This window comes from Arvicanthis niloticus, chromosome 6, assembly GCF_011762505.2.
Source record: "Arvicanthis niloticus isolate mArvNil1 chromosome 6, mArvNil1.pat.X, whole genome shotgun sequence".
NCBI classification, from domain to species: Eukaryota; Metazoa; Chordata; class Mammalia; order Rodentia; family Muridae; genus Arvicanthis; species Arvicanthis niloticus.
In genome coordinates this window covers 83608683-83620691 of record NC_047663.1, presented here as the reverse complement: position 1 = coordinate 83620691, position 12009 = coordinate 83608683, and the positions used below count along the sequence as shown (strand labels likewise).

At 45.1% G+C, this 12009-nt stretch overlaps 1 protein-coding gene across 11 annotated transcripts in view; it reads right to left on the bottom strand.

Annotated features, from left to right (window-relative positions):
• Tenm2 (teneurin transmembrane protein 2) overlaps window positions 1-12009 on the bottom strand; it is a 1226193-nt gene that overhangs the window by 213202 nt on the left and 1000982 nt on the right. The window lies entirely within an intron of this gene.

The following is a 12009-nucleotide window of genomic DNA, read 5'->3' as shown; positions in this document are numbered from 1 at the left end:
TGGCAATCCAAGAGCTTCTGTCTCTGCTTTGTAGCAGTTCCCAGCCTCAGGGGCAGCACCCCTTGTGGGAAGTAGAGGAGGGAGGTTGCATATAGGTCTTGTCTTTCAGGATGGGGGTCACTCATCACTCGCCTGCTTGGCCACACATCTGACATGAATGCTTTTAGACAGGTGCACTGGCAAAGGTTGGGTTCACCCAGCTACTCAAGATGTGAGTCGAGTTCAAAACCAAGGCTGCACTGCTTCCATTTGACCGGCCCTGAAATGCCACCACAGTGAGAGGTGCTACAATCTCACCGCCCACTTAGAGCATGCCCACCTAACTGTGCCAAAGTTTGAATGTATATATATATATATATATATATATATATATATATATATATATATAAATAATTCTTTCTTTTTCCCTGTCTTCATGACAAGTGCATATCTTTTTAGCACATTGGGAAAATGATTACGGTTCTCTCTCTCTCTCTCTCTCTCTCTCTCTCTCTCTCTCTCTCTCTCTCATGCGTGCATGAGTGTGTGTACACATGTGTAGTAGTGGTAGAGCCTTTTCCAAGCAAAACAAACACAGCATTATGCAGTTTCTCCAAGTATGGCATGAGACACAGATGAGATTCCCATAAGCACTTGCTCTCAGGAGACAAGCATGCATGCATTCAGAGGTCGATTTCCATGTATGCCTCTGCCTCCAGGTAGCCTTCCGGTCTTGTTACTTAGCCTGTGCAGATACCGAGAGTGATTTTAGAAAACCCAATGTCCTTATCTATTCCTAATGGATCCTGGTTTTATTGTTACCAAGTGTGTATGTGTGTGTGTGTGTGGGGGGGAACACCTGACTTCTTTCCAGGCCCTCATCTAAGAAATGCTTCACTTGTAAATAAATAAGGAACCCATTCCCCTGTACATTTCCCACACAAACAATGACTGTGCCCTGTCTGTCTGGCATTTCCATGGGCACAGGTTGATGACTGTTGCCACATTCATCGCAGCTCTGCAGGAGAGAAAGGGCTGTTGACAGGAAAGTTCTGAGTTTGACAGTGGGGATGGGAGAAACAATTAACCACCGGAAACACAATTAACAATGCTTAGGAAATTGTTCACATAGCAATTAATTCTGCATGCCTACTACCACTTAAAGTCAGGCTGTATTCTATTAAGGTTAAAAACCCATCTTCACACAATGCAGCTTAGATTGATGGTTTGCAGATTAAGATGCCAAGGTACCTGGGAGAGTGTGCGCGTCTGCTTTTCTCTCACAGGCTTCTCTACCTCAAGCCAGATTTTCTGTCTCTACATTTCCATGAGGTGCAAGGCCCATGGTCGCAACTTTCCCAGATGATAAATACTAATAAGAGTAAGTGACATTTACTGTACTCTCTCCATCGAGGTAACACCTAATTTTCTCCTGCAGTTTATCTGTTATATGTAGGTCACTTACTTGAAGAGACCAGATTCTATTGCCTCAAATAATGACATATTTTCACCATACAGAGGTCAGGAAATGAGAAGTAATCGTGGTTGCTTCAAGATAACGATAGCTTCTGATTTGTAATTACCAGGTGAAGGGAGCCAAGGAATTAGCTGTTTTAAAATGATTTAAAAAAAAAATACCCAATACCATTGGGTTATAGGAGCTTGCCTGGAGCCAGCTGCTGCTGAGCCAAAGAAGAGGGTCTTTGGAGGAGGGTCCCCGAGTACTGAGACAGGTGCTGCCAGCAAGCTTCACAGGTGCTGGGGGGGGGGGGAGGGGGAAGCCTAACAAAGCTATGATGCTTGTGTCTATGATAAAGCAGTGGATCCTGGCAGGCAACGACGACAACCTCCCCAGTGCCCTACCCACGCGAAACTGCTCTTCAGAACTGCTCCCTCTTGCGCTGCTCAGGGTTGTCACTCCGAGGTACAGAGGATATTGCCACCGTCAGCTTCAGGACAATAGTAGACAGGACTGTAATCTTACTGAGCATAAAAGGGACGCTCATGACTCGGTGCTTTATTTTCAAGGATGTCTTCCCTTCCACCTCCTTAGCGTTTGTTTCTGTCCTTATTGTAATTCTTTATTGTTGTTGATATTGCGATCATTAGCGGTACCACCACTATCACCATCATTAACAAAGCTCTTCAAGAAAACCTGGCATGATGCTGTTAGGTCCAGAGGATTCGAGTGACTTCCCAGACAACTCTTTGAGCAAAGAGAAAAATGAGTGAGATGAAGGTAAGGAAAGGGGCGAAGCCGAGTCGCTAAGCACAAGACCTGTCCGCTAGCAGAAGCTATGCATGGAGATGAATCTCACATTCAGGCTTATCTCCCATCATTGAGCCAAATGCAAAGTAAATGAGTAAGAATTGCCCTGGGGGGATACGGCCAGCTCTTCTTATTTTGGGGGAAGGGCATCTGACATAGGTTTCTGTTGGCTTTTTAATTGTATGTATGTATGTATGTATGTATGTATGTATGTATGTATGTATGTGTTGGCATTCTTGATCAACGGTCCCTTGGTCCCCGACTTGAGGAAGAGGATGAGACTATCATCTCTCTGGCCTGTGGGAATGGACGGAAGTGCCCTCAGGATAGAGGCCCAGGGGAGTTACGACATAATGAGTTTGCTGACTAACGAGAGGCATGCTCCTTATTCTGTTACTGGCTAGTTCTATGGTTTGGGCTAAGGAATCACCCCTCCTTCCTTCCATCCTTCCCTCCTTCCCTCCCTGTCCCTTTTGTAAATGTTTCCTTCATAGCTAGAATAGAGGGCAGCTTGGGGGGGGGCGGGGATGCCAAGGAGGGTTATGCATACATCGCTCCCTGAAAGAGCTGGCAGTGACTCAAACATAGACACCGCATCTGTGTTTATTAGGGCAGAACATAGCACACGGGGGCATACTTGAGAGCTTAGACTGTAGAGCACTATATACTTCTAAAAAAAAACCCAAAACATTGTGGTGGTACAGAGAACAGGATGGGATATTATGGGTGGCAAATGGACCACAGTATAAAGAGAAGGATGTTTTGAACCTCAGTGTCTGATGTATCAGCTGTCAATCATTGAGCTCAACATTCAGGCACTGACACAACACATCATCCTAAAGGAGTTCCAGGTAGGCGCTATCATGATTCTCATTCACAGACAAGGGAGGTTATGAAGTTTTACTACTGGGAGATTTCAGAATCAGAGTACAGCTATGCTGGGGACGTGGTGCCTGCTTCGCACTTTACATACAGAGAGATCTGGCTACAAAGTCCATGGGGAAATGGCAACTTGCTTCTTTCTCAGAACTCATGGTCAGCAAAGTGGCTTGGTGCATGGGCAGCCATGCATCATTGCAGCCTGGAGGAACTTGTATTTCTTTTTGCTATTGACTTCAAATGTGGGCTTGTGGCAAGCAGTGCACTCTGCATTGCATAGTGATCCTGAATCCTGAGTAAAGAGGCCATTAGACAGAGCCAGCCATGGTTGGCAAGTGTCAGAACACAGTTAGGGAAGTAATCCGTTGTTATGGCAATGAGCCACCTAGAGTCTGGGGTTCTTTGTTACAGCAGCAGGGCCTAATCTACCCTGACTGATAGATTCACTTACGAAGAAAAGGAAAGAGGATAAATGTTTACAGAATAGATTTCTGTGAATTCTTTAAATTTTATCAGGCCAGGAGCCTTTCTGAAATCCAGACAGGAAATTAATACCTGTTTAGGGTCATCATGCCTATTTCTATGGACAGCAAAATATTTGAAAATTATACCTTCATCTTATTAGTATCTTTTTTCAGTTTCCAGAGACAGACTAGATATCCGAGAAGTCTTGGGATAGCCAGAGTTACTGCTTCTTCATCTCAGTACTTCACATAAGTACCCATCACTTCGCATTTTACTGGAGGAGATATCTCGGCTGCCCTGGGACGGTGCTTCCTTCTCCTCCTCCCCTTGAATGTTCCGGCAGCTCATCCCAAAAGGTCTGGTTCAGACCATGTTAGGGTCAGAAGTGAAATGAGTTCTGGAAGCCCTCTCCTCTGCATTACCCGCCCCCACTGACAGGCGAAATGTACAATTCATCATGATCTGACAGGTTCTACTCCAGAGAGATGCTGGAATGGAACAACGGGGCTCCATGGGTCACAAAGGATGGGATGGGGAAGGGCTTCAAGTGAAAGCTCATGGAATCCAGGTGGCATCTGGGAAATCAGCCACTAAAAGCACAGCGAGCAGCCAGCCCCTGGAAGTATCCCTCAGCTAATTGGAGAGAGCCTTCCCAGTGTGTTGAAAAGGACCTCTGGCCACATGGGGAGACCACACACAGATCCCAGGTTTCAGCAAGTACAATAGTCAGACCTCCTTGCAGGTCGATTAATAGTTTCCCACTGAAGTTCCTCTGTTTAGGTGCCAGATGGGATCCAAAAGAAAGACTAAGAAGGCGAGCCCAGGCTGGAGAAAGCAAGGGTTGGTCACAGGAGACAGAATTCTTCAGCCAGCACAAGGACATGAAGACCCCAGGCCTTGAAAAATGGCAGCTTCTAAATGGGGTTGTCTGAAATAGTAATTAGGGTATGTGTGGGCCCTGCTGGGTGCCATTTAGAACCTTCTATGTTCATTGGCTGGCAGAGGATCAACCTGACAAGAGAGTCAATCAATATGTCAGCAATACTTCACCGAGAGCTGCTCAACCCCTGCTTGTCAAAGAGGACAAACATGGAAGCCACTGATGCTCTGTGTTTGCTGAGCAGGCCCCCAGGAGCAAGGGGTATCTTTAAAGATCAGGCCTGTCGATATATAACCAGGGGAGGTGATTGGGCTCTCCCTTTGAAAATGCAAGGCTGCAGGCCAAGCAGAGCCCCAGGAGGGAAAGGAAGGAGCCAAGCCTGCTGGGTCTTGTGGCTCAACAGTCAGGCAGAGGAGCACACACGGCCTTTGGGATGATGTCAGAGTGCATTCAGAAATGGGAGAATGATGGGAAGGGTCAGTTCTGGATCTCCTTGGCTCAGTACCAGGCGATTAAGCCCGCAATGCCAGGACTCCTGTGGGAAACAGCAGATTCCCAAGGTGCCCCTGCAGAAAGGATGGAACCTGCTGAGGATGACCAGGGCTAAAGGGCACAGGTGCTAACCCTGGCATTACTGGGCACTGTAGAGGCACCTTAGTAGTGAGCAGGGAAAATCAATGGATGCAAATGAGCATCTTCAGCCATGATGATGATACACATTTATTTTGACAACTTGCCAGGGACTGGGATAATTACTTTAATGGCAGCATTTATTCATTATTTATCATTCGGCAAATATTTATTGAGCTCACACTGTGCATCGAATTGTGTCCTGGCCCTGGGAATGAAGCAGTTGACAAAACACAATCCCTGCTTTCATGGAACTTACATTCTAGTGGAAGGCAGGGAAATGAAACACACCCGGAGAGAAGAGCTGAGTACCAAGCCAGGCATCTGGGAGGGTAAGGAGTGGGGAACGCAAAGTTCCTCTCTTTCTTCTTCTTCTTCTTTTTCTGCCTTTAATGGAGCCTGGTCAAGGGGAAGTCATGATGGGTCAGTGCACATAAAGGCTTAAAGGAAATGAGGTGGCTGTGTGCATTGACACCAGTGACCAGCAGTCCAAGCTAGAGTCTAGCAAGCAGGAAAGGGAACTGGAGGGTGGGTAATGTTGAGAGACCGAATGCCTCTGGAGGGACTCTGCATTTTGTTGAAGAATACCTTTTGAAGGGGAAGAGAATACTATATATCCTACTGATACCCCATCATCAGAAGGGGTGCTAATATAATCTGCCTTTTACAGACATGAACACTGCCATTTAGAGAGCTTGACTCATCCAATGTCAGACCACGAGGACATGGGGAATCTGGGATCCACACCTTGACCTGTATCACTTTAGAGTCAGAGCCCCAAGTTCTCATGTTGCACTGACAAATGACCCCATTCTGAGGCATGACCCCATCACCTCCCAGGACATCTACCTGCTATGTTTTCTATTGGAATAACTGTTAGAAGATTGAGCAGGGCAGGAAGATTCCAGAACGTCTTCTGTGAATGTTGCCCACACCCACTTTGGAACCTCTTTTGCAAGCAGCCATTCATCCTTCATGAATACACTGTGGTCAGTAGCCATTTTGCTATTTAACCTGGAGATCCATCATCGCCAATGTAAAATAAAGGTCTAGTGACTTCAGCTGCCTAGCTGGCTGACATCAGCTTCTGATGGCTTTTTCCTGGGCCAGTCTGCTCCTCATTCTCTAGGGCGTGGTTAAACATAACACTTCTATTTCTTTTTTTTTTTGCAGAAGGGAGGGGGCTTCTGCAATGCCTTAATAGCACCCTTTTAAGAATGTTGCTGCAGCCAAAACTACCTTCTTCGGGAAAGAAGCGGTGCCAATAAAACCACCACGAGGAATAACATTCTCGAAACGCCTTAAGACTTAAAAAAAGAATTTAAAAAAATTTAAATCTCAAAGAAGTTTTTTTTTTTTTTAAAACCCTTTTAAAAATCTTAACTGCCTTGAGAAGTGGTTTTGCTTTTTTTTTTTTTTTTCCCAGACAGTGCAGCAATACATTGAATAGGATAAATTTTCAAAGCGCCACATGGAAGTGACGTCCACAAATCCCTTTACCAGTAATGGGATTTGTGCACCTAGCTCTTGAGGATGCTCAGGGAACTTATTTGCCTCTGTCCAACTTTTCGGCTTGCAGCTTCCTAGATGCTTGCACAGCTCAGAGCCAGGGACTTACACAGAAGAGAGAGGAGAAAGAGAAGTGATCCCAGAATCCTGGCAAGACCACTTGAATGAGAGCGGGCTTCGGGGAGACAGCCACTGCCTGCCCATCCCTGCAGGCCCTGTCCCATTCCCACTGTGGTCCTGAAACACCCTCAGTTAGTGTCTTTCGCCTTCCTACTCCTGGTCCCTCTCCAAAATAGGGAGGCTTTCTGCCGCCCTGTGCATCTGCTTACGAGGACAAGGTGACAGTTCTGTAAGGCAGCTCCGGGACCGAGGAGCAGTATGTTTCCCAGACACGAAGAATCTACACAGAAGGACCTGCACATTAATCTATTCTTGTGACAGGCTCAGGACAGAACAGTGAGTAGGAAGTGGGATGAGATTAATCAATTCCTGTGTTTGGAGGAAACAAACAGGGCTCGTTGCAGCTTCCAGATGTGCAGGGTCATGGAGTCCGTGGCTTCCCCACTCCTCTCCCTTAAGCCCCTGTTGCAGGTGCTTGGCAGGTGGCCTCAGCTGATAGTGTGGGCGTGGTGTGTGGTGTGCTTAGCTGACCTCTAAAAACATCCTCCCTCCCCAACATCACCAAGAAAATCAATACTCAAGACAGACACGCGCTTGCGGCCACTGTTTTTCTCCCGTGCAGAGTGCCTGGAATATATTGGTTGCCCATGCTGGTCAGGCAGCCCATTGTCCATGGGGTCTGTGCATCCTTGTGTAGATAAACACACGCCTAGAGCCATCAGCCGCATGGGTGCCATTTCCCACCCAGACCACTCTGGTCGTGATGCTGTTCTCCTCCCCACCCCCCAAAGAAATAAAATAAAAGCCTTTCTTTTCTCAAGAAAGCATCCATGTGATCAAAACACCTTTAGAGAAGGATAATATCCGGAGGTTTTATTCACCAAACAAATCATGGTCTGGGATTTTAAGAGCTTTTGTGACAATGACACATATGCCCACAATCCATGCAAACACACCTAGATGCTCGTGCCCACCCCAGCTTGTCACTCAGTGTTGACAACCCAAACAATATCTGTCTTTTTTTTTTTCTTTAAGAATAGCACCCAGCAGCCCTGTTAAAGAGGAGACAGATTCATGAGACTACTAACTACAAAGGCAAGACAAGGGGGTGGCCCATGGCAGGAGGCCACAGGAATCCTAGGAAGCAGACATATGAATGTTTTAGAGGATGAGATGTCATATCGATCCGGAGATGTGCAATGTGAGCTGGAACAAAGGGGGAAGAGAAGTCTCCCGTGAAACAGCCGCCAGCGAGAAGGAGTGGCTGGGAGTCAGGCTTGTGCTAGTGATGGTCCTTGGTAGATGGAGCTCTTGGGCAAGTTTCTTTCTTTGGTAGAAGTGAGGGGAGAGAGAAGGCCGGGGATTTATTTCTCCTCTTGACATAGGATGCCAGCCAATAGACTGTACCTAAGAATCTTCTGAAAGCCTCCAGACAGCCGGCCTGAACTGGGGCAGGAAAATGGGAGCAGAAAAGACTTAGGAACAGAATAAAAGGGGAATTGCCTCCCTAGCTTGATTCCCTGGAAAATACAGGGCTTAACTCCATCTTGGCTCAAATTTGTACAGAGTACTGGTGAGCAGTCCACCCCATATAAATTGTCATACCTCTCTCAGCACTTTTCCTTAGCTATAATGGAAGCTGCAATGTTTCTTAGCACTCAGTATAGTTCTAAGCCCTTTGTGCCTGCTACACTTACTCTTTGCAATAAGCTAGAGGTAAAGGATTCCATTCCCTTATTTTACAGAGAGAGAGTCCGGTATGCAGGTCTTACAGGGCTGGGTGGCAACAGCTGGTTTCAGAACCAAGTATGGGCCCCAAAGTATTATCTTAACCTCAGGAGACCTAATGATAGAATGTGTTCTGAGAAATTCACCAGTAGGTGATTTTGTCATTGTGTGAGCATCAGGGAGGGCACTTATACAAACTGAGATCTCTACAATGTCATGGAGTGATATAACCGTCTGGGACCAACACACATGTGGTTTGTTTTTGACCAGAGCATCTTGATATGATTGCTGACTGCAATCCTATAGAAACAAGAGTACGCCAACTAATGTATAGTGTGGAGTAGGTATAAAGTGGGTGGGGTTTCAGGATGTCACACAGAGGCACTCAACAAACATCCCTTACTGCCTGTTGGGTCCTGAGCACTTTACCACATTCCCAGTAGCAATTGGGGCCACTTTGCTAGGATTCTTTTTGGAGACACTTCTGCAGTTTTCTTTTCTACATCATGTTAAACATGGCAGAGTCACATCAAGGTGGGTCTCAGGAGACTCCTGGTCCAGGTATTTGTTGTTTGGGCAAATGGTGACCCATCTTCCCTAGTTATGGGGGACAACCTGTCTGAGCTCAGCACAGCTAGGAACTGACTAAGCCAGGCTTTGGACTTTGATCTCTGGCTTCCAGCTCTCTGCCTACCTTCTTTTTATTCTGATTGTTAAGAAAACCAGAATATCCCAGGGCCTCCATGTGATGCTGTGAGACCTCAGGGCAGCTCCCCTTCTCACTTCGCTCAGGTTACCATGGTCTCTGCATTGTCGCTCCCCAAGAAACCTGTTAATAAAGAGAGACGGCAGGATGCCGTCTGATCTTCTTATTCATAAGCAGAGCATGATGGTGAGTACCGTCTATGGGCAGTGCTTTCAAAGCAGAGTCTAAAGTCTCCGCATCTCCCTCACCCCCTTCTCGGAGGACCCCGTGGCCAATACAGACACGCTTCTTCCTACGAGTGAATTTGGATGTGGATTCTGTACTTTTTTTCTGAAGTGAGAAAAGAGTTGAAGAATGGATGATGTTGAACAAATCCTCTATGCAAGTCTCATTTCAATTTGGTCATTTGTTCAGCAAAGCCAAATTAGGCACATAGGGAGGCTGCCGGTGTCCCTTTCAATTTTTAATTTCTGACATGGTTAGCTCTTTTTTTTTCTTTTATTTTAAAAAACTCAGAATTGAAAAAAGAAAGAAAAAAACCCTGCATTAGCAAATTGGGTTTGATCTTTCTCTTAAATGGCTTTTAGTTAAGTGGGCTTCAGATGGCTAAGCTGAAACATTTAAAACTTGATTCTGATGGAAAGAAACATGGTGTTGGAGAATTCCTTCTATCTCTTTGGGCCTGATTAGGTAGCAAGGAAGGAAGCCAGAAAGCACAGGGGGCTCCTGTGCTATGATCTATTTGATATCAATACAGGCAACTTAAAAGAACAAAGCTCACTGGGAAGAAAAGACAGGACAATTTTTTTTTTTTTCTGGAACATAAGCTATCTGTACCTTTTTTTTTTTTTTTTTTTTTTTTGGAGCCACACATTTTCATCTGCAATTAGATAAATGACACGATTAGATTTATTTGGAGTTAGTGACAATTTATTTAATAGAACTGATTTGAAGGGTTTTGTGTGATACGTCATACACGCATCCTCCGTGCTGAAGGTACACATTTCTTTTGACAGGCAGCAGTGCTGTGACATTTCTGGCTTCTACAGAGCATCGTGATGAGGTAGAGAGGCATGGGGTCTGGTGCACACTCACCTCCCTCTCCTCCTCTCCTTCCGGCTTATGTTCCAAACTTCCATTGTAACTCTTTGGACTTCCATTGGACTCTCAAGCCAAGCTGGGTCCAACCGCTGCCTCATCAAGGTGGAACTGGTGTTTCCTCTAGTAACAATGGTATGGCTTCAACCAAGCCCAGTTCATTCAAGAGTTTAATCCCCAAGGTCTTAGGTGAGTGGTATAACAAAGTGGAAACAATCCTTGTGTTTGGAGATGACACCTTTGAAGAGTGATTCAATGAGATAGGTCACTAGGTAGCACTCTATGACTGAATCCCGGTGACTTCACAAAAAAAAAGAACAGCCTTGTAGACAGAGAGAGACAGATACTCCTGCTGAGATACAGCACAGAAGTCCATCACAGAGCCCAAGCCATGCTGTTTGGACCTTGAACCTTCAGAATGGCGAGTTCAAACAAACCTCTTATTTTTTATAACATAGTCTGCTTCAAGTATTTTCTTACAGCAAGGGGGATATCAACCAGCCTAGACCAGGTCTCCAAGACCTTCATATTGGGAGGTAAAGAAAGATGAGCCTGTTCATGATGTTGTCTAACACTGTCCTTTCTTACTGTTTTTAGGAATATGTTTCTAAAAGGGCTATTTGTTTAACTCCACTGTACCTAAACTTCATAAGCCAGTTTGGAGTTGGTATGTTAGTTTTTCTGTTTTTCAAAAGGAAGAGAAGCTATCACACTTAGACTGCATATCCAAGGTCAGTGATTGCTGGTTTTGTTTTGTTTTTTTCCTTTAATTTGCTAAATCTGACTCCTCTAGCAAGGTCCTGCAATTAGTGAAGACCAGCTCTCTCTGTCAGTCCCTGGAACAGCTTTGTCACCAGCCCCTCTGATCCTCTAAGCTCTGCTCTGGAGCTGTCAGCAGCAACTGTCCCTACTAACTGACGTCATCCCACCCCTCAGAAATGCTCGAGTTTTCTGGGGCTGTCTATCCAGAAGGTCATTTGCATTCTGCTTCTGGGCCAGCACTGGCCAGCATAAATATAACACACATGAAGTTAAATTCTTCTACTAACCACTCTAAATAAGTACAAATAAACGTAGTGTTTTAAACCCAATATAACCCAAATATTATCAGTTCAACATGTCACGAACATAAAAATCCCGAATGAGACATTTTACTCTTTGTTTGCACAGAGTGTTCAAAATCTGGTTTGTATTTTACACTCACAGAATCTCAGTTCAGATGCTAAATTTTCAACAGTTAAAGTAAAATGTGGTTCTGCCAAAACAATGAGAGTGTGAGTAAACACAAATATTTTACACTTTGGTTTTTTAAAGTTAAATGAGTTGAGGGGAAATCAAACTCGCTTGCTGCCTTGCATGAGCTGAGCCAGCATGCCTGTGGGGAGCAGTCTGAGATTTTGGTGGCTCAGTTAGCTGTCCTGGAGTACCCCCTTCCCTAGTATTTCACATATATATATATATATATATATATATATATATATATATATATGTGTGTGTGTGTGTGTGTGTGTGTGTGTGTGTGTGTGTGTGTGTGTGTGTGTGTGTGTGTACACACACACATAAGACTTAGCAGTGATGAGTGAAGTGCTAGTCATCCTTAACCAGATCGTGTGCCATGACCCTGTTGAACCATGAGACTGTTTTCCTTCCTCATTTTCTAATTTGTCCCTGTGCCCAGCAGAAGGGTTAGAATGCTATAGTATTGAGAAGCACACACTCATACAAACATATACATATATACACACA